Raw genomic sequence first — 4,799 nt, 5'->3', positions numbered from 1 at the left:
TTAAAACGTGTCATGCACGGTCGCTGCACCAGACAAAGAAAGAAACTAAAAATAACAGTTCTAACAACTATTTCTGTGGACTTCACAAATAAAACGAAAATAAAAAGGCTACCGTACTTTGTCGGTACGAGTAATAGTAACAGGTGTCGTACCTTTGACGACAACACAAAGTCAAGTTTGCGGTTTCTACTGTTGGCAAATCGATTTATCACGGAGTCTATCAATTAAAATGTCCCGATGCAGGTATAGTAAGGCCAATCTTTCCTCGTCGATATTGTTCCTCAGCCAGATTTTCAACGACCGAAGAGATGAAAAGCTTCTTTCGGCTGATGCTTCGCTGACTGGCAAGGTTAATAGTATTTTTAGAAGAGATTGTACGATTGTGTACACATCTTCATCACACTGTTGTAAAGCTTCTTGCGCAGTCATCGGTAAGACTGCAGCAGTCGCCGGAACAGTTATATTTGCCCATTTCTCCTTCCATAGTTGGATCTCTGAACATAGAGCTGATTCCACACTATATATATATGACGTAACAAGCCATTGTAGGCATTGCAAATGACTTTTGTCAATGCTATCGGGTCGATACTTGAGCAATTTCGTGGTAGCACTGATATTAGGTGACAAGATGCTAAAGTCTCAGCTGAAAATCTTGTTTCCAAGTCAAGTATGAAGGAATCCAACATTGGAATATACTGTAGATTGACCTTTTGTAGTATTGCTCTGGTGATGAAGATGGAACGTTTGTCCTGTGAACTTGTCGTTGATTAATTCGAGGTAAGGAAACGGTAATGTCCAAATTTGACAAAACTTGGGATGCTTTTTGGAATAAACTACAGAATTCATTATCACAATTTTCACGCCGGCTTTGAGAATGCTTTTTAAATCTCTGACAAGTGTTGTAGCTGCAGATGAATCCAGACTCTTCTTCTGAAACAACCTGCTAAGTGGAAGACACAACATAAGCACAGATTTGTGAAGAAGAAGCGGCGCTCGATTACCCTAGTGGCAAGAATACGGTGCGATACTGATGAGCCCAGCCTCATGAGCGAAACACGTGTCTATCGCTGTCAATTCTTGCTACAAATTGGCTGCCCAGAAACATAAAGCACAGATTGTTGACAAAAGAGTGTGATGATGAACTCCACATTTCGTATGGATGAAATCATACTTTTAGCTTGAGAAGCACTTTTCGTTTCATTACAGTTCGAAGTGTATTCAAGTGCTTCAATTATCTTCCGCAACTGGTCAAGAAATTGCGCCAATGATTTTGTTCTTTCAACCCACCTGGTTTCGCACATGCTCCGCAATTGAGCTTTAACCACATTTAAAAGAACATGATTTCGCTTTGCAGAAGCGTTAAAGAAGGACACGACTTCTTTAATTGTTCCAATTGTATTACGGACACTGGAAACTGATGACGTCTTGGACATAAACAAATTAAGCGCATGGTTGAAGCAGAGGCACCTGGATGCATGGATTATTATAGCCTAACCTAATCTTTGAACATGGCAAAAGACTTATTCAGCATTGCTTTCGATGTGTTGTTTTCCAAACCGTATACATAGAAATGAAGAATAAAGCTACTTTCTTAGGTTTTAGGGGAGGCGATCGCCCCAATCGCCCCCTCTGGATCCGCCCCTGGCTTTATCAGCAATTTTTCGGACTGTCTGTACACAAACATCCAAATGCTTGTGGAGGTCTTGCTCGGCTCCTTGTTCGACAAAATATTTTTGGAGTATTGCAACGCAATGCTTGGCTTCACGATGGGTAACCTTAGGCAAAGGTTCGGCCTCATCAACGTCGTCTTCTTGGTCGTTGCCTTCTTCTTCATCATCAATTTCGCGATGCCTTGCCACGATATTCTCCGTTAAATCTTCGTCACACACTTCCTCCCAGCACTGTATATCGTCGTCAATACAATTGTATTCATCTCCACCAATTATGTCACTCAATGATGCATCAAAATTGATGTCCTCTACCTCTTCATTTGCTTCTGTGTGTACCGCTTGAAATCCTGCATGCCGGAAACAGTTTTGGACTGTTGTTTGACGTACATCCCTCCAGCTTTTTGCCAGCAGACTAATGGCGTCCAAAATCGAGATTTTTGAGCTGTTGTCCATGGCTGTTGAATTCGGATTCAAAAGATCTTCGTCAATGTAACGAATGATCATGAAGATGAGTTCTTTACGATAGAGCGTCTTGAGGTTTTTTATTACCTCCTGATCCATCGGCTAGATTATTGAGGTTGTGTTAGGGGGCAAGAACTGCAACCTAATGTTTGCCAGGCCCAGCTCCACATGAGGATGGGCAGTAGGCCTACAGTTATCTACCAAAAGTAAAATGCTTCTTTTTTCTCGTGCCAAATAGGCATTCCACTCCTTCAGCCAATTCGTGAACAACTCACCTGTCATCCACGCATTTTTATTTGCACAGTATGACACAGGAAGCTTCTCTGTATCTATACCCTTAAAACACCGGGGTTTTTTACTCTTTCCTATCACTAGGAGTTTTCGCTTGTCTGTTCCTGACATGTTGGCACAACATAGAACTGTGACTCTGTCCATAGCTTTTTTAGAACCTGCGAGCTGGTCTTTTGCATGACATAGCGAACCATCTGGTGTTGCGCGGTAATAAAGGCCTGTTTCGTCTGCATTATAGATGTTATCTGCCTCATACTCTTCCAGCAGCTTTGGTAGCTCTGTCGCGATCCACTTTTCGGCACTTTTGACATCTGCGCTTGCTTTTTCACAACAAGCCCTTTTGTAGACTATGCTACGACGCTTCTTCCAACGATAAAGGAAGCCTTCAGAAGCTTTGAACTCCGTATCACCCAGTTTGACTGCGAACTCAGATGCTTTTGACAACAGTATCGGACCAGTAATTACCTGTCCTTTTGCCGATACCGCGTCAAACCATTCTGCCAATGCTTCGTCGACGTCTGCTGATTTCGCACCTCGTTGGCGTTTACGCGAGGCTGTAGCTGCGCTGCCATTATTCTCATGCTTTGCCCATAGATCTTGCAATTCCCTCTCCTGTAGACGTAGCCTTCTTAATGTTGACTTTGGTAGGCCAACAATCTCGGCTAACTTCCTCTCTGACGTTCCCGAAGGCTGGTTTTTGATTTTGTTAAGAATCTCTATTTTTTCTTTAAGTGTTCGATCTACGCGAGTTATTGCTGCCATTTTTAGTCAAGCACTAAAAGCATTCATTCATTCTTCTGTACAGTACAGTATTCGGTGCTGCATCACAATTACTGCAATTCTGATTAGATGACAATTGACCTTATGACGTGACAACAAGCGTTCGTTTATCTGTAGCCTACTTCACTTTAAAATGGCTTAGCGAGAACGTAGCACGTTGCCCATCAACAACTCTTGACGCGTCACCTCGCAGAAAAATGTACAAAAAGCAAAAAACGTTAACCATAAATAGGCTTATTTTAGGGCGGAGGGTGGTCCGTTTAAGCGGGGAAAATTGTACAGAAAAATGGATTTGGATTCGGGACCAGTGCAAAATGGTCCGAATAAGCGGGTGGTCCTATTAAACGTGGGCCGATTAAGCGGGGTTGACTGTAGTAGCAAACCTAATCAATATTTGATTATATTTAAACAATATGCATATAATAAAATTGAATCTCGGCTTTGAATGTAAACTTGCGGAACCCCTAGACTTACTGGCGGAACCCTGCTTGAAAACCACTGGTACCGGTATAGTCATAAAAAGGCAGTGATACGAGACCAGTTCTAAGCGGGTGCGTGAGTGTTAATTAATTGGGGTTGGTTATAAAAGGATGTAAAAACTATGCCTGTTTAGTGTTTACAGGGCTTTTAACAAACATTCTAAATTGTAGGTGACTATTACTTTTTATTTTTTAACCATTCTAGGAGGGGTGCGATCAAACAGCGATTGTAGCAACGATCCAGCCTAACATTTCTCCAGTATTACATGCAAATTTTTACATGGCCATTGGCTATAGGCTACAAGTTTGTGAGATGTGGAAGATTCAGCAATGCATGCTACGTAAACAATCGTAAATTTTACCCAGAAATGTTTGGAACTATCTGACTTATATGCAAATAAATTACATGAATAAAGTAGGCTACTGCTGCTTGAAATGCTTGTGCATAAATGCAACCTTTCAGAGGCAGTCCATAAAAGACGTCCGCAGTCAGGGGGGATGCAAATTGCGGGATATGTAAACAAGGGGGTTTCTGGGATGCGGACATCCTTTAAATGCACATCACCACAAATTGTCCGTGCCAGTCGCTCTCACTATGCACAAAATCACAAAAGTCGATTTCTGAACAGCAGCCCTTCATGGCACTTTTGCTTCGCGCTCTTAAGCCTGGTCTACACTACAAGCCCGAAAAGCGCAAACGCCTGCCTTGTCAAGCCTCGACTGACTAAAAACTGTCTACACTGGCAAATTTGATCTTGCGACCGTGTGCATTCAAGCGCTAACAACGTCACTTTCTGCTTGGTTAAGTCAACTGGCTAAAAATTCGCCTTCAATCAATCAAACGCATCCATCGCTGTACTTACACAGTGTAATAGGTCAACTGAAAATAATCTAGAATAGAATTGTAGACCTAGAGCTATCCTTTAACTTGTACAGTTGAACACTACAATCAATGCAAGGCTAGCTGGAAGGCCAACTTTAATCATACCAAAAGCCCAGTGAAGTACCACCTTAACCAAACTAACAGCTAAGTAGGTCTATGTAAGACTTTCTGTGATGGTAACTAACAAAATTACGACGTTTCATGCTCTCCTTCGTAAAAGTATATATCATAAAC

The 4,799-nt window shown here is 41.9% G+C and overlaps 1 pseudogene; it reads right to left on the bottom strand.

Moving 5' to 3' along the window:
* On the bottom strand, window positions 1-3,185 carry LOC145788463 (uncharacterized; annotated as a pseudogene).
* Between the last annotated feature and the right edge of the window lie 1,614 nt (window positions 3,186-4,799).

Source organism: Aplidium turbinatum, chromosome 2 (genome assembly GCF_918807975.1).
Source record: "Aplidium turbinatum chromosome 2, kaAplTurb1.1, whole genome shotgun sequence".
NCBI classification, from domain to species: Eukaryota; Metazoa; Chordata; class Ascidiacea; order Aplousobranchia; family Polyclinidae; genus Aplidium; species Aplidium turbinatum.
Note: the sequence above shows the minus strand (reverse complement) of the source record. Positions and strands in the feature narration are given on the sequence as shown.